The sequence below is a fragment of the Mus caroli genome, unplaced genomic scaffold, assembly GCF_978045245.1.
Source record: "Mus caroli unplaced genomic scaffold, Mus_caroli_1 scaffold_12, whole genome shotgun sequence".
NCBI lineage: Eukaryota > Metazoa > Chordata > Mammalia > Rodentia > Muridae > Mus > Mus caroli.
The window spans coordinates 1,418,280-1,436,939 of NW_028227267.1; the positions used below are offsets into that span (position 1 = coordinate 1,418,280).

Below are 18,660 nucleotides of genomic sequence, written 5' to 3' on the forward strand. Positions count from 1 at the left end.
CTTGCATAGGAAACAGTTTACTATTTTACTCTACCATCTTCCCAATCTTCCTAGAATTCTATCTATCTATCTGTCTGTCTGTCTGTCTGTATCTATCTATCTATCTATCTATCTATCTATCTATCTATCTATCTATCTTTCTATCTATGTACACATATATACACATACAATGTTCATGTCCATGAGAAAGTATTCATGACACACACACACACACACACACACACACACACACTTTTTTTTTTTTTTGAGACATGGTCTTACTATGTGATCTAGGCTGACCTGGAATTGACTATATAGCCCAAGTTGGCCTTGGATTCTTGAATTCATGGAGACTTTTTCTGATCCATCCTCCCAAATCCTAAGATTACAGTTATAAGACACCATACTTGGCTGAGTTATATTAGGTGGCTAAGTTTGGGTATAATAGGTGTATCATTTAAATTATAAAAATAAAAACAATGAATAAAATATCCATAGACTAGATTTCAATTACTGACATTGTGCCTTTATTCCCATTTCATGGAAAACTTAAGTAACATGTTGCACTGGTAAAGGGCAGGAGTCAGATTTGGGGGTGGAGCATGTTCAAAACCCTGGTTCTAGGAAAATAATATTTCCTGTCACCGGAGTGAAGAAGATAGGCCTTTTCCATTTGGCTAAGTTGACTCTTAATGACTTGAATTACAAGGAAGCAAACACTGCTCCAACTCTTGCATTGCATAATTCCATTTCTGCTCTCATGCACATTAAGCTGGTTGGAAAAAAATTTGCTAAATTAAATTTGGTTTGATTAGGAAATTTGCATCATGAGCATTCAAAGTACAGCATGTGTGGGTTAAAAACATGTTTTACAGATGATTCAGTTTTACCATAGCTTCATTAGTGAATTAAATCTGTGTTCCTGTGGATGCATTTGGGGAACTCGTTGCCTTGGCCTTTGTTGGGAAATCTCCCAAGTCCCAGAAAGTCTGTTCTATCCAAAGTGATGGCCTCAAAGGCTGGGTGGGACGCATCTCCCTGAGAGACCCTCTCATGGGTCCCTTTTCTTCCTTTTCAAAAAAACATTTGCTACTTCCTCCTGAGGTAGGCCTGGAGGCCTCTTTCTTGGTCTAAGTCCTTAGCTACATTTCAATGTCACCTTCTGCTCAACCTCTAAATGAAGACATGGAGAGATTTAAGAACTGTCTGAAGTGTTTTAGGCTGAGGAAGGGGCTTGAGAGAAGGTGAAATGTCATAGGAGGATGTAGGGTGGGGAGGTAGTCAAGAGCAAGTGGTGGAATCCATGAGCTGCTCTTTTAGAGATAACACAGAGGCCCACTTTTTGGTCCCAGTGACTGCTGTGATGAATGCAATCTTGCATTTTATAGTCACTGAAAAGCATCCAAAGGAGTAGGTGAAGATTTTAAAAAACAGAGCTATTCCAATTATTTTAGGTGGGTAACTATTGGGCTAGGAAGACACTGAATAGACAACATGTGTCCCCAAACCTCAGGAACTGTGTTGAGGACCAGGGCTACAATGTAGCCCATGAAGCTTTAAGAAGTTGTTCATGTGCAAATATCCCAACCTTATCTTTTCACTTTATGTTCTTCTCCTCTTTATCTTTCTAGCACATTAAATGACAATTCCTAGTGTTGAATGCACAGGTGATTTTTGACACTGGCTATGTGGGGCACACTCTAGAAAGGTATATAGCACCTCGTCATTTCAGATAACTTCCTTGTGCTTCTGGTCCCTCACCAATGCCCCCTTCTCCATAAGGTAATGGTGACTAGTTCCTGTTACTATGGATTGACCAAGCCTTTTCTAGAACTATATAAAAATGGATTCATAGATTGCTCCTTTGGGTCCAATGCTTTATGGTTTGAGCATGTAGAGAAACCCCTACGGCTTCTGTGTCTGAAATCGAAGGGCCATCGTGCAGGGACTTGTGGGATGTAGGTTTTCTGAGGTCTCATGGGGTTTTCTTTGTGGTGGAGGACTTCAGATGACAGTTGCATTGGGAGAGAGATGAGGAAGAAGCAGAGGTGGGGGGGTTCATAGCTACCCTTCTCATCCTTAAACAGCAATTTCCATGTTGTGGAAATTGGGGCTCACTGAAAAGCTGAATTTGGGAAAGGGGAAATGATTAATGTAAATGTTAGCAGCATGGGAAATAATCATCATTGGATTTTTGCATTAAAGAACTACAAATCTCAAGGTTCTTAAGTGATCCCATTTTCATGACAGTCCATAAATTAGTAGTACTGTTTACTGCTGAGAGAGTAGTGACAGCCCTGGAGGAGGACTAGGGAGCAGAGGCAGCCAGATTGGGGGCTCCCAAGGGAGAGCTTGGGCACGGAGGACTGTAATGTTAGTACTGGTTACCATCACACAACACCAGCACCAAGAAGCCTAGACAATAGGCTGGAGGCCACAGGCAAAGGGAGGCACAAAGGCTTCATTCAAAGGCCTCTGCTGTGATGCCAGCCAACACTTCCATAGACTCCACCAGGCCCGGGCCAGGCCTGCACACTACCACTTCCTGCTTTCTATGGTGAGCTTTTAAACTGCTAAAAATAATAAACACAGAAAAAAAGTGCTTAGATGCAGACACAAACGGAAACGTTGTTCTAACTATGAAAACAAACCAGCTTCAAAACAGCCCAACATTCCAAGCAGGCTGAGTGATATTACCACACTTCTCAAGATGAAGGGGAATCCAGACCAGTAGTCAGCAAGCCAAGGAAACCTCCCTCCACGTGCTTATACCCCCCTTCCTTGATCTAGCCAGGACTTACCTAATTCCTGCTTTTTTGGTTTTTTGAGGGTTTTTTGTTTTCAATTTTTTTTCACTCAAGGAAAAGATACTTGAGAGGAGATTGGATTCTTCAAGCAGTTTTCTTGTAAACAAGAAAAATGGCTCTTTCCACCCAGCAATCTTGGATTGCCCTTCTTTCCCTGAGTAAACTAACCTCATCTCTTCTCCTTGATATGGTTTTAGCCACATAATAGCTTGTATTTCTCTGGGATATCAACATCAGTTATGCTAAATAAAATCTTTATAAAGTGATGGTGCCACAAGTTTGAAAATATGAGAGCAATAAGAGGAAAAATAACCACAGTGCAAACAGCAAGTCAAGGCTGACCTCTGACCTTCTTATTCATTAAGTCATATGCGGAACTTAGTGCCACACAGGTCCTCTGATGGATGAGAGGGAAAACACGGATCTGGAAAAAAGGAAACACAAGAAGATAAATATAATTAAAAAAAAAAAACTAAGTTCCCCAACATTTGATTATTTGTCACCTGTTCTTATTTCTGTCTTTAAATGAGATCTGGTTTCAGGGTTGTCTCCAATTTTGAATAAATGTAAATTGACTTAGATGAAATCTCATTCTGAACTGTACATAGTTTTGTGGAAACAGAGGCTAACACCAGGCTGTAGCCACAGAGCTCAGATAGGGGACAACTTTCGAGCCTCCCAAAGGCCTCCTTTACTATGGGACTTCAAGAACAATACCCAAGAATTTTATGTACTGGGATTGCCACAGTGAGCCACCATTTCTTAGCATGGGCATGGGTGGTTTTTGTTTTTAATGGTGTGTGTCATAAATATTATATTACTAAATTGTCATTCTCTCTTTAAGCTCACTGCGAAGCTGACCCAGAGATAACGTTGCTCCCTCTTTCCACCTGCTGTAGACCCAAGCATATTGGTCGTCTTAAAGCGTCTTCCAAGAGTCCTGGACCAGGGACAGGATCCTCCCCGACTTTATGGGAAGAGTAAGGAAAAAGGGCAAAGCAGCCCTTAGAGTAAAACCATTATGCCCCTAAGAACAGATAGAAAGACAAGTCACTTCTGCACAGGCTAGGTGCGAGTCCATCTTGTGATTATAGAAATACCTACAGTGCTGGGGTAAGCAGCTTGCCCAACTTTTTATGAAAATACCATGAACTGGAGGGTCTCAACTCCTCATTCTTGTAGACCAAAGGGTCTACTACTGAGCCATCACCACAACCCAGGCATTGCAAATATACCACATGACATGACTTTATATCTCTATATGTCTACATTTTAAAAACCTCATATACTAATTGTACAAAGTTCTGGATTTTGCTATATTTGTCTAATGCATGTACTTTAAGCACATCTGTTCTCTCTACGAACCTCATACCCTCACCTTCCTTTCCTGCATCTCCACAGTGTGCATAAGAGCTCTCCCCACATACAAAAAGGTCATGCTTATAAGTTCAGATTATCTGTGAAGCTGGATGTGTTTAAACGTCTTGAACTGTATTTTAAAACCCAAAGAGTTCTTGAATTGTACATTGCAAAGGAGGCCTCTTCTGTGACTGCTGCTGTCCGTTGTTCTCAGTGTCATGTATGCTTTGGAATAGCATCATTATGGGCTATGACACCTGTCATGTTAGGCCATGCTGCTGACAGTAGTGACTGTCCACAGGGAGAAATAAGCTAGGAAAGGGCATCCACCATCATCGAAGATGGGGAGGGTGAATCTACCACTCAGAGTCCACAGTAGCAAAGACGGCTAGCTGTTAGAGTTGGAGACCAAGCATCATCAACTGTGCAGATTTTCCTCAAACTGAAGGAAAACAAGAACTCAAAAACCCCTTTCATGCAAATGGACATCATGAGGTTTAAGTCATAGAAGCAATAGTATTGTTGCATTTTTTAATCCATTTCAATGTCCTGGAAAGATTTAACATATGCTGTATTTAATAAAGAAGTGTTGTTCCTGTCATAACAACAACAACAACAAAGCTCGTTTCTGCCTCTGTTCACAGCACCAGAAAATCCCTGTTTATCACATTAAAGGAACTCCGGGCCACCCGAACATGTGCGACATATGCTGGGCATGTGCAGGTTTACTTTGCTGCCATACTTGGGTCTGACCTTGTATTTAAGAAGGCTCAGCCACACCATGCCTCCATGCAGAACAAATATGCCATACAAGTAACATATACTTATTAAAATTTATTATTGCTAACATCATCTATGTGAAAACCACATTAGAGATGACTCTGGAGATGTGTTTACTTATTTTCTTCAAAATCCCTCTCCATTGCTCTCATCATAATCTTCTTGTCATAAATCTCATCTGCAACCTCCAATGAGAGGAGAAATGCTGATAGTATACGTTAGAGACCAAGGCATGGAGAAACACGATGCATCTTAAAAGCATTTTCAAAGAGGAAGTCAACAGAGCAAAGAGGTTTGTGTCTGGGGCAGATTTAGTTTTATTGTAGTTTTGAGTGCAAGCACACCCTGAACCCTGCCATGAATATCTAAAAAATGAACAGTACTTTCTATAGAAATGATATCAAACTTCTCTCTTTCTATATATGGATATACTTTAATAATTTAATTCTGATTTAGACAGACTATAAGGAATAAATTTGAATGTGGTTACATGAAAACAATTTAAAGCCCTCTATCTGATTCACATTAAATACTTATTTAAATTTTATTGTACTTTGTTTTTTTTTTTTTTTTTAAAGATAGGTCCCCTTCTGTTTCCAAGACCAGCCTGGAACTCACTCTGTACCCAGGCTGGCTTCGAACTTTTGATCTTCTGCCCCAGCCTACAGAGTTCTTGGGCCATAGGCATTGACCTTACTAGTAAATTTTTATAAAGCATACTTTATGGTTTGTAAAGCAATAATTTCTCATGCTTTGGTCCTCACAGTGACCATATGAGATAGACAGTATTAACAGCCTTGTTTTCCGGACTAGGAAAGGACAGGCAGAGAAAGATTAAGTATCATGCCCAACAGTAAGGGAGACACTGGAGAGGGGCCACACTCCAGAAGCCTGATGTCATGGGCTTGTTCTGAATGCCTGAGAATGATGCTGGTTTCAGAGTGAAAACTGTTAAGAACTGGAGATGTTGGTGCTGGGGAAGTGGCCCCAGAATCTGTGTGATACAAACAGCATCTCTTTCACAGTGCTTCTGCAAAGCAACTTAATTCAAGTCTGTCCAGTAGACAAGCTCATAGTGTTGACTTGGCTGTGCTGAAGGCCATTTAAAGAGGATAGCTGAAGCCTAAACCCGGTTTTAACTCTTCTCTTTAGAAAACAGGGAACTGGAAACTTGCTCAGAACTCAAAGGAGACTGTCCAAAGTGGAGATTAGAATCCTTTCCTGGAGCCACTGTAGTTTAGAAATGTGTGTTTTTTACACCTTTTTAAATTGGGGCAAAAATATGCCACTAGTGTGGTTATTTTGTAGTTTCAAAAGAATCCTGTTTTGTAACTGATTTCCAACTTGGGATACATTTATTTGTGGGCTCCTTTTGCTTAGTCATCTGCACTGAAGTGAGGTTGGCCCTGTTTCTCTCTGCTGCTCCCAATTAATGCAAATTGAAGGGTAAAGGACAAATAAAGTTTCTTTAACTTGGTCCACTCATATATTATTTATACATGGCTCCTCCCTTGATCTATTTTAGGGGCAGGCAGTAACCATGAACAAACAAAACAACACAGAAGAAACTAGCAATTACTGTATAATTTTACTGCAAAGCTCTGAAAGGGTTAAACTTATATGCCTTTTATTTGTTTATTTATTTTGCAACAGGGTCCCATTATGTAGCTCTGAAAACTAGGCTGGCCTCAAACTCACAGAGAGTGACTTGTTTCTGCATCCTGAGTTCTGAGATTAAAATTGTGGGTCAGCACATCTGGCTAATCAAAAATCAATTCTCTCTGTCCGTCTGTCCATCTGCCTGTCTATCTGTCTGTCTATTCAACCATTTCTAGAGTTTCAGCTCTTACCTGAAGTAAACCAAATTATATGAGCAGCCTATGTTCCTTTTGTGTCTGTTTTTAAAGGATTTGCTAATTTTTTTCAGATTTATTTTGACAGGCATGTTGTATTCCCTTATACCAACACAGGGTCACAGCTGTTGAAATGTGTGAGGATTTTTTTTTCTTCATATACATTGCAGAGGTCTTGTGTTGGGCCCTGCTTGGCTTTGGTTTGGGTCTTGAAGACAAACATGAGCCTGGCTCGATTTTCGAGAACAGTCATTCCCCTCTTCTTGAGAATGACTCAACACGGCCTATGTGCAATTCCCTCTGCCTAGTTACCACTGACGTCTAAAATTTTCATAGGCCCGGTGAAATCACCCCATCATCATCTCACATTACCCTATACATCATCTCACCCTATACCCCTATCCTTACCTCCTTGCCCTGGCTATATAAGCAAAGTGCTGCCACATTAAAGTGAGTTCCTGCTTTGAGAAGACTCCTGGCCCAGTGTAGTTCTTCTCGAGTCACCGACACTCACCATACCGCTCAGCCTTGGAGAGACCTGGCAGGGTCCAAGCTTCTCTCTCCTTGCAGCTACCTTCCAGCAAAGAGCTGACAGTCTTAGACATATATGGTATTACATAGGACAGTTTTAAGAAATGGGGCTGTTAGAAAGAAAGATTTTGCTGACAGGACCCTGATATAGCTCTCTCTTGTGAGGCTATGCCAGTGCCTGGCAAATACAGAAGTGGACACTCACAGTCATCTATTGGATGTAACACAAGGCCCCTAATGAAGGAGCTAGAGAAAGTACCCAAGGAGCTAAAGGGGTCTGCAACCCGTTAGGAGGAACAACAATATGAACTAACCAGTACCCCCCAGAGCTGTGTCTCTAGCTGCATATGTAGCAGAAGATGGCCTAGTTGGCCATCAATGGCTCTTGATCTTGGGAAGATCATATGCCCCAGTACAGGGAAATGTCAGGGCCAGGAACCAGAAGTGGGTGGGTTGGGGAGCAGGACGGGGGGAGGGGGGGAGGGAGGGTATAGGGGGCTTTGGAGATAGCATTTGAAATGTAAATGAAGAAAATATCTAATAAAAACAAGAAATGGGGCTGTTTAATGGCAGTAGCCATTTTACACTAAGATCAGCATTTCTGAATAGACGACAGAGGTTGTTCCAGTCATATTTGGAGTCTGAGGGGTCTGTTTTACTCTGGGGAGCAGAAGAGGGGGTCAGATCCCTCAGGTGGTTGTGAGTTTCCTGATAGAGTGGTGGGAGCCACTCTCTGGTCCTCTGCAAAGCAGTGAGCAGTGTTTTGTTTGTTTGTTTTTTGATATACACATTTTTAAAATTAATAGGAATTATTAATTTTAAAAATGATTTCTTATTGTGTGATATCTCCTTTGCTTTCTGTTTCCTTTCCTTCTTTCTTGCTACCTCTGTCTCCCCAGTGATTTACTCTTTTTTTCTCTCTGCTGGGCTAATGGATCCTTTTGTATAGCTATGTCAAAATGCCTTATAGCTTTTAGAGAAATTCTTACACTTTGGCTTTCCTTTCTAAGACTTAGGTGGTACAAATTTTTTTCTAGTTTTTCTTTTTAAAGATAACTTTAACTCATGTTCATTAACAAGAGACTTACTTTTGAAATGTTTCAAATACTTAACACTGTAATAATAACAAATGCCACCCTTGCTCACCCCTGCAACTTACCTCCCACCACCCCTCACTCCTGCACTAACCTTCCACCCACCCCTCACCCCTACACTAACCTTCCATCCTCCTTCACTCCTACACTAACCTTCCACTCTCCCTCTCCCCTGCACTAACCTTCCATCCACCCCTCACCCCTACACTAACCTTCCATCCTCCCTCACCCCTACACTAACCTTCCATCCTCCCTCACCCCTGCACTAACCTTCCATCCTCCCTCAACCCTGCATTAACCTTCCATCCACCCCTCACCGCTGCATTAACCTTCCATCCACCCTCACCCCTGCACTAACCTTCCATCCACCCCTCACCCCTGCACTAACCTTCCATCCACCCCTAACCCCTACACTAACCTTCCATCCTCCCTCACCCCTACACTAACCTTCCATCCTCCCTCACCCCTGCACTAACCTTCCATCCACCCCTCACCCCTACACTAACCTTCCATCCTCCTTCACCCCTACACTGACCTTCCACTCTCCCTCTCCCCTGCACTAACCTTCCATCCACCCCTCACCCCTACACTAACCTTCCACCCACCCCTCACCCCTACACTAACCTTTCATCCTCCCTCACCCCTACACTAACCTTCCATCCTCCCTCACCCCTGCACTAACCTTCCATCCTCCCTCACCCCTGCACTAACCTTCCATCCACCCTCACCCCTGCACTAACCTTCCATCCACCCCTAACCCCTACACTAACCTTCCATCCTCCCTCACCCCTACACTAACCTTCCATCCTCCCTCACCCCTGCACTAACCTTCCATCCTCCCTCACCCCTGCACTAACCTTCCATCCACCCTCACCCCTGCATTAACCTTCCATCCACCCTCACCCCTGCACTAACCTTCCATCCACCCCTCACCCCTACACTAACCTTCCATCCTCCTTCACCCCAACACTAACCTTCCATCCTCCCTCACCCCTGCACTAACCTTCCATCCACCCCTCACCGCTGCATTAACCTTCCACTCACTTCTACACTAATCTTCCACTCTCCCTCTCCCCTGTACTAACTTTCCATCCACCCCTCACCCCTACACTAACCTTCCACCACCACCCCTGTTCAGTGAAGAAGTTGAGTTCTTTCTCCCTGAACCCCTCAATCCTATTTTCAACCACATGACTTTTTGCTCCATGGAATTTCATCAGACATGATCATGCACAAGTTTGAGAAAGTTCTTGCTCTATTTAAATGTCTCTCTGCTGTCCCATATTATGTTGGGGGCATATCTGATTTGGCCTCTTCTATAATAGCACAGTGAGAATGGCTCCATCAACTGTCTCCATAAAGCCACAATGGCAGAGTCACCCAGCTGCTGTTGTCCACAGCACCTCAAGTGCCCTGGATGGACTAAAAGACCTAGCTTGCTAATCTTTGAACCCAGGCACTCATAAATGCTAATTGTTTCAAGTTTCTGGGTTTGGGGGTAATTTGTTACTGACCAAGGAAGCCCACATGATATCACTGAGCACTGTTAATTAACAGACTGATCTGTTGTACTAAGGAATGACCACCCAGAAGACAGTTTAAAACCTGATGATTAATTCAACAAATATTTGCCAAATGTCAGCTGGACCAGGAAAGATTTATCTGGAATATAGAGATCAGCCAAGGTAAATAGAAGTATCATGTAGACACATGAAAATACAGGTGAAGGAAAACGCTTAAATCAAAAGATGGGAATTGCAGTATCTAGGAACTTAGCAATGGGAGCAAGCTCTTTATTCAGGCAAGAATAAAGGAACAGAGGGCTGGCTATAGGGCTTGGCATATACAGGTACTTGTTGCCAAATCTGATAACCTAGGTTTTATCCCTGAAACCAACATGGTGAGAAAAAGAAATAACTATTAAATTATCCTCAGAGCACTATACTGTGGCATGAATGCATACACAAACAAGTAAAGTAATGATGAGGGTGATGATTATGGTGATGATGATGATGATGATGATTGTGATTGTAGGGTAGATACTGGGGTCAGGCTTGTGGTCCTGGCTTACTCAGTGGAAATAGAAGCTCTATGGGTCTGCCCCATTGTGTCTGGAGCACAGAGGAGATGAAATTGTAATCACTGGAGGTAATATCATTGGAAGACAGAGTGATGGAATCATCTTGGTTTCCTCTTCCTTCTGTTTCTTTCTCCTCCTCCCTGCAATGGCTGAGTCTAGAAGCTACACAAGCTCAGAAGGCTGCCTGTTAGAAAGAAGGGGAGGGCAAAGAAACAAGCTGGGAGGGGTGGATAAGTGTGCAATTGTTGAGGATCTGCCAGGCTAACACAACGCCTCTTCAGTGCTGACTGCTGTAGCTATGAATACAGTGAAAAACCAGCTCAGGCTCAGCTAGAAAGTAGGGCAGGGCCCAGTCTAGGAGACCAGGGAGAGGACTGTGGACAGTGGCCCTTGTAGGGCAGAATACTGAGAATTCTTGAGGGACTGTTAGTGAGGCACTCTGATTTGGTAGGGCAAAGCTTGGAGGTACAGTAGGTAATGCTTCAAAAGCAGAATAGGTGTCACTAGTTTGGGATTCTATCAGGAAGACTGGGTCTGTGTTCTGAGGTTAGAAGACACGTAATGGCTTGGAGCAGAGAGTTCAGTTATCCAAATTATGCATTTGGATTATTGCCCCCATCCAACATGAGGAAGACATTGATGTTAGATAAACTAACAACTAGTAAGCATGGACTCTGGGGAGTTTCCAGTGCTCCTTAAATAATTTGTAGGGTCTTGTGCAGGCCTTCACTTTTCAGAGAGATGGTGCATGGCTCTCACATAGATCATATGAACCTAATGACTCCTGACCCCATTAGAAAGTTTAAGCATAAGAATCAAGAGAAGAATGGAGAAAACTTCCATTTTAATTCTTATAATAAGGATTGAAACCATAGGAGTAGTCATGGGAATGGATAGAAAAAAAATACAATGTTACAACACTTATAAGGAACAATTTAAACAAATGATTTAGAAAAACTCAACAGAAATCAAACAATCTCAAGAGAGGCTAGAAGCTTCAGCTCTGGGCTATAGCTATGTGCTGCCCTCTTTCCTCCCTCCACATCTTGAAGAGAGCAATCCATCCTTCTAAAGCATATTCATTATGCTATAAAGGTTTCTAGGTGAACATGAGGTAAATTTGTGCTCCTCCTATGTTCAACACAGACATCACTAATCCAACAGGAGCTCATTTTGCCCCTCCCATGTCTGACAGAGACATCAGTGATACAACACAAGCTCTTTTTGCTGCTGCCAAGTTCAAACACAGACTGCACATTCTCCTGTTAGAACCGTAAGTAGCCAAGCTCAAGATGCGATTTATACCTCTGTGCTCTGACTTTTCTGGGGGCACTTTGTATTTGTTTTGCTAGCTACCCTTTTATTTCAGAAGAATGAAGCATTGGTGACTGCTTATCCTTGACTGTATTACATACTCCAATCTGCTGTGCAGATATGCACTTATATTCATGTTATCGTACATGGGAGAGCTAATTACATACAGTCTGGTCACTAGCTACCTTTTTACTCATGTTCATGATTCCTTACCTTAAGGATGTTTTTCTGAAAGTTGAAAAGACTAGAATCACCTTCAGTATAGAGACATAATAAACACAGTCAGGTCCACTTTTTTGTTTGTTTGTTTAAAAAATTTTTTTTCAGTTGATGAATGAGGTGGCTGTTATTGTATACATCAGTGTGAAGACTTTCACTGCTCCCGTCAACATCAAACTGAGAAGAATGGACTGTTCAATTCAGACAGAGGACGCCAAGGTTTGTCAAGCCAGCCTTTGTACAACAGCTGACCATGGCTGAAAACTGAAAGGAAGAAAGCAACCTCCCAGTCTCCACTCTCAACACATCATCTCTTCTGCCAAGTAATTTACACCGTGTGGGAGCCAGTCCTTTGTTTTATCATCATTTATTGTTCCTTTTCCAGTAGCAATGGAATTACAGCCTTGGTTTACTGGCCTTTCTTTCAGGTAGAATTATACTATTCTCCCTCCTACCCTTTGTAACAAAGATGGCATTCAGCACTCAAGGGCCACCCTGGAGGATCTGTGATCAGAGTGTGGCAGGGAAACTATTGCCTGCAGAGCAGCAGGAGCAGAAGCCTGACCCTGGCTTGTCAGATTAGACACAAGAGAATGTTTTGTCAGGATTGTTTTTGCCCAGCAAATGCCATCTTAGCCAGAGCAACAAGCAAAGCAAGGCCAAAAGACAGATAGACAGAAGCTGAGTTGGGAAGACAGACTCATGAACACCCCACAGGACTGCTCTCTTTACTCTATGTGCAAATATGGAGCCTCTTACTTAAACAATTTTAAAGTTTCTTCTGTTTTGAGGACAAAATAAATCTATACTATGGGACTGTCAAATTGGATGTCCCTTGACAACTCTGTGCAGACATAGAGCTCAGAATCTGGGGCATCCCTTCTGCCATTTCCTTCTTTAATCTACATCCACTTCCTTCCTGCATGTCCTCCTCCTGACTCACTCTTCAACATGCAGACAGCTAGGGAGTACATCATAAGTCTGATGTGTCCATATGCTCATTTGTTTGGGATGTCTGCTTCTAAGAATTTATCTAAAAGGAATGTTCATGGGTGTTGTGACATAGATATCCACACAGTATCATAAATACAGGAAAAGGCTAGAAAGAGAAACAAGTAATTGTAAAATTGGGTAGGTGGGTGTCTGGTAGTTTTTCTTTTATTTTTGTATACTCAATTACATTTTCTAAATCATCCCAACTAAAAATGGGACAAATGTGTTGAAAACAACAGACCAGACTGGCACTTAATACATGTCACTGGCGAGTTCCCAGCTGGCAGATCCTCACCTTCACATTTAGATTGTTCAATAACCACCTGTGTTATGTGTACTGTAGCCAAGGGCTCCGTACCTCAGGTTCCATCACTGTAATGGGGACAATAATGCTTCCAGGCTGAGTTATGATAGGATTAAATGGAATAAATTAAGTACTGACATGCACAAAGCCTGAGATGACAGCTTTTGTCAGGATGACCCTGGCCCACGAAGGGACAGGTTCCATACCATGCTCAGTGTGAACCACAGGCCAGTCCCTAAAGTCATGCTTCTCATCTGGAACAACAGAATGGGCTCAGGACGTTAAACACTGTATCCTTTGTGGCCACAACATAATGTCTTAACAGGACTACTGTCTGTTTCAAATACATCCACTTTAGGTCAATTTGACCTTAATATATCTGTGTCAATGTAAAGATGACACACTTTCTCAGGAAGCAGTCCTAAGATATTTGCCACCAGCATAGCTAATTAATAATAATAGCAATAACAACAACAATAATATTCAGAAGTGTACTTTTGGCAGAGGAAAGCAACCCCAGGCTGGGGCTTAACATGCAGACATGCAAAGCAGCAAATAGGTGGTGTTTAAGTGAATCCAGCTGCACAAGACAATACTCTCTAGTGTCTGGGGGATCATAATGTATTTAACACTGAAATATAAGGCACTGACACAAAAGGCAGACATTCCAAGTCAAAACCACAACTCAGAAACACCACCAATGAGTTAATGATAGAATTAGAATTTTCTAGGTTAACCACTAAAAAAATGAGTAAAAGAACAAAGAAATGGCAAACCAAGAGAGGAGGGGGAATGCTCTATTTAACTCAAAATAATGAAGTGGGGAGAAGAAGAAAAAATAAGGATTAGGATAAGGAGAGAGGAAAGCCAACAGTGGAGTGTACAGGGAAAAAACAAAAAGCAATTTGAAGAATTTTGAATCCCAGCACTTGGGAGGCAGAGACAGGAGGATTTCTGAATTTGAGGCCAGCCTGGTATACAGAGTGAGTTCCAGGAGAGCCAGGGCTACTCAGAAAAACCCTGTCTCGAAAAAACAACAACAACAACAACAAAAACCAAAAAGTAATTTGATAGCTCTATGTCAAATACAACAGTTATTTCATAAAATATCATACACAAAACTCTTTAAAGAATTTAACCAGATAAGTGCTGCTTAAGTGAGATTCAGGAAATAGGAGATGCCCATAAAAATATGCATTTCACAGCAATAAAGGAGGAAATTGTAGGGAGACATGAGAATCAAACACAGTCATGAAGCCACAGAACACTGAGAATTAGCATTGCGAGAATTAAGCCTGAAGCTGGAAAAGTCCACCATTGTGTGTGTGAGAGCCACACACAATCTCAGCATCAAGTAGAAGCAGTTGGCCAATGGGGAAGGACACAGACACAGGAATGTGACTATCATATCTGACTGACACCAACTGTGTACAACATGTGGCCAACAACTACAGAATACACAGAATCTACACAGAACATTTTTCAAAGTTTACTCTGCGCCGGGCAGCAGGCAGGGAAGTCAAAGGGCAAAACCATACAGAATCTAGTCTGACTATGGTGATTCATCTCTAACACATGGATAATGTACACCAGGAATTAGACAACGTTAACTGTACTGGGAGGAAGTCATGGCACATCACAAGTGTAGATGCTGCTAGTGATGACTGCAGAACGATTTGCACCCATCCCTTCTAGCTGGTGTGCCATACAATTTTGTTCAGTTGCCCAGTACTGCAATGTCTACTCACAAGAAGCAGATCCCCTGTCCAGATAACCAGCAGCAACAATATGGTAAGAGTGCTTCCTGTCATAAGTTGTCTTTCTCCATCTCTCTTGACAGTGCCCTAAAGACATTTAAACTCACCAGTGACACCCAGTCATACCATTTGCCTGTATATTCTATGCTGGATCCCAGTGAAGTCCCTGGTTTACAGGGTTTCACTCACCCTGGGCTCTCCAGCTGCCTGGCTGGGGCTCCCCAGTGTGACTCTTCTTAAACCTGTAAGCATAATGCATGCTGTGATTTCCTATGCCTTTCCCAGCCTGGATCCATGGACGTTTCATTAAGATCCTTAAAGACCACTCAATGGGACTTACTTTCTCTAATACTAATCTTTCTTCACTTTGTGCTCTGTAGCAAGCCTCCTTCATACTGTCTGTAACTACCTCTTTTGCACACTGCCAAAAGTGAAAACAAGACCAAAGAAAGGAAGAGATGAAGTTACTATTATTTATGACCTCATAGTTGTATATGAGTAGAACAAAAACAGATACAGAGAAGTTATTAAAAGTAATAAATGAATTAGGTCAGATCACTGGATATGACAGCAGCACAAAAATTGAGTTGGAAATATAAAATAGAAAATTTAGAAAACTGTAACACATATTGGTATAATATCACAAATCTTTATAGATAAGTAATAGCCAGGCATCTATCTATAGAACTGTAAGATTTGCTGACCAAACGCCAAGGGGAGAAGAGAATTCCATGAGCATAGATGGAAACAGTAATGTAAAGTTGCTAGGTCTCCCTAAATTGGAATATAGACTGAATAAAACACCCATAACACCCTGTATATTTAGGAAGAGGGTTTAGAGGAAGTGAGAACACCATTTCCACAGTGTATATGGAAAAGCAATGAGCCAATAACAATCAAGGGGACCCTGAAAGAGGAAAAGACCCACAGGACTCTGTGCTGAGTCCAATGCTCAGCACACTCAGGATACAGGCTGCAACAGAAACACGTGGTGGTTAAAATCTGCAGTGAGAAAGTTTCCCAAGCACAACAGTGACCACACACAAAAGATACGTGAATCTCAAGTTTCAGAACTCAGATGAGCCCATTCTCTCCTTTGGGACAGGACAGGGGTGGGGGGAACTGAGGCTTGAGGAAAGCTTTCACTACAAACCATTGGAATGGGGGTTCCACATGGGTACTCATTTTGGGAAAAGTTATCAAGATGCATTCTAATGACTTGCTATATCTGTAATAAGCTTTGCTTTAATAAGTCAGCTTAGGAAAATTTAAGAAAAATCAAGTCAGTCTCTCTCTCTCTCTCTCTCTCTCTCTCTCTCTCTCTCTCTCTCTGTGTGTGTGTGTGTGTATGTGTGTGTGTGTGTGTGTGTGTGATTCCTGTGTGTTACTCATGGGAATATTCTATATGTGTTAGTACTATGATGGGATCTCTATCAGGGCTCATGGTGTGTTTCAGACATCCTGAGACACATATGTCTCTCTGAAGTGGAAGAGGCAACCCCCACCCCCGCTTTGTTTAACTACCCCAATTTTTCCTCTTTCCATTGGCTTGTGGAACACTCATCCTTAACATTATGTCCCCAGAACACGATTTTCAGTTTTCCTTTAATGTGAATACGACAAGAAATATATCTTCTAGAATGGTCCAGTGTGCAAACTTAGTCATCTTATGAAATATGTGCTTCAGGAAACCACACCCTGGCTTTATGCAGTGTCCTCTGCTGTCCTCTGCTCTAGCTTTCACAGCCTAACCTGCTGGAATAGTGGTCACGGATCTCAGTTTCAGTGTTCACTAGAATTATGTCACAGTGGCCACCAGTGTGGAAGAGTGAAGACTGCCAAACTTCTGGTATTTATCAGTTTAGTGAATCTGGAAACATTGGTATTTCCCAGAGTTCTTGGCATATGTGAGACCCTCAGAGCAATGTTGCTGGAGGGGTGGTATGCATTTTGCATATTTACCTAAAGCCCAGATAGTTGTTAGCACCTAATCTTCGTTGACTTTACTTTCTCAGCTCTTCTTCTACTTTATGCCAATATATTACAGGCTATGTATCCTTAAAATAAGCTGTCTTAAGTTTTTTTAGAACAAGTTTTTAAAATGTCTTTTCAGAATGACACAGTAAATCCTTCGGATTGGGTACAAGAGATGGGGATGCAGGAGCAAGCAGGGCTAGGAGGTCTGGTACCTGTGAGATTCACACTTCCTGCCCACCTTGTTTGCATCACTAGGGCACAAAGCAGATGGCCAGTGTGACCACATGACCGCACTGGGTGCTAACCTTCCAGGGAACCAAATCTGCTCCAACTTTCCAGGAAGACAGGTGGGGAAGCCATTGAAAGCTCACTCTGGGAAACACAGAGCTCTTTGAGAGAGGAACAAAGGCTCTGCTGAGGACAATGGAGACTGGTGTGAGCATCTCTGTGATAAAGGAGTTCCTGGTTTTGAGTTTCCTGAGAGTCTGTGTGCCTACAGGGGAGCTAGCAACTAAGCTGGAACCAACTAGATCAGGCACACGGGGAAAAAAACTTATCTGCTTGACACAAGAGAAAACTTCACCGTAATAAAACTTTTATTTTCAAGTATTCCCTTTGTTCAACCAAATAAAACTTGCTACAAAAGATTCTCAGGTCACTTTTGGGCAAGCTGCCAGTTCTACCACCTACAGAAAGCAAGAAATGTTTTGGATAAAGGACCGTGGTCCACTTTGGGACTGTTGTTCTTTCGACAACATAGTTGAAGGCTGTAGTTGAGATATATGTCTGCTTATTTCTTTACTTAAAAAAAAGGGTTAGACAATGCTGGGGAATGTCTGAGGGCCACAGTGGTCAACCGACATGACTGTACCAAGATTTACAGTTGTTCATGGGATGTTTGCCTCCATGTGAAATCAGAGGCAACTGCTGATGAGAAGTGACTGTGCAGCCCCAGGCATACAGGCTGAGAGGCTATGAGGTAGAAAATCACCACAAAAAAGACACTATATGAATGGGAATGGGTGGGTAGGGAAGTGGGGGGGCGCTATGGGGGACTTTTGGGATAGCATTGGAAATGTAATTGAGGAAAATATGTAATAAAAATATTAAAAAAAAAAAGACACTATATGGCACAAGCTTCACAGCCGGTCCCACAACACCCAGGATCATAGGATCAGAGGTGAGGAAGACACAACATCGGTCCCAACACTGGGAGTATCTGGGACCAGAGGGACCCAGGCACACAGGAACTCTGCCATACCAGTAGCACAAGTTCCTTCTGGTCTGTCTGGGCCAGTACCCTGAGCAGAACTTGGGTGCAAACTCCGCAGCTAGTCCCACAACACCCAGAAGAAGCTACACTCCCAGGTGCTCTAACATGCCCAGGAGCTTGGTCACACCAGGAACTCAGGGTCCCAGAGGTAGCTTGATTCTAAGGAGTTCTGACACACCCAGGATCTCAGGATCACAGGATCCTGGAATCACAGTATCACAGAGACAGCTTGACGCTGAGGAGTTCTGACACAACCAGGAAGGACAGGCTCCAGTTGAATATAGTGAGGGTAGGTAGCATTAGAGATATTCAGATGGCAGGAGGTAAGCAGAAAAACAGA

The 18,660-nt window shown here is 42.4% G+C and overlaps 1 protein-coding gene and 1 pseudogene across 21 annotated transcripts in view; one reads left to right on the forward strand and one right to left on the reverse strand.

The window, feature by feature from the left end:
* Thrb (thyroid hormone receptor beta) overlaps positions 1 to 18,660 on the reverse strand; it is a 405,974-nt gene that overhangs the window by 227,951 nt on the left and 159,363 nt on the right. For 14 of the 21 annotated variants that reach the window (XM_085828343.1, XM_029469084.2, XM_029469086.2 and 11 more), the window contains one exon: positions 3,129 to 3,210. The gene's annotated coding sequence lies outside the window, so the exon portion shown is untranslated. The remainder of the gene's footprint in view (positions 1 to 3,128; positions 3,211 to 18,660) is intronic. The other 7 variants (XM_085828345.1, XM_085828346.1, XM_085828341.1 and 4 more) reach the window with 1 other exon arrangement.
* The window catches only part of LOC110309648 (large ribosomal subunit protein eL29 pseudogene), a 71,345-nt pseudogene that overhangs the window by 15,653 nt on the left and 37,032 nt on the right, over positions 1 to 18,660 (forward strand).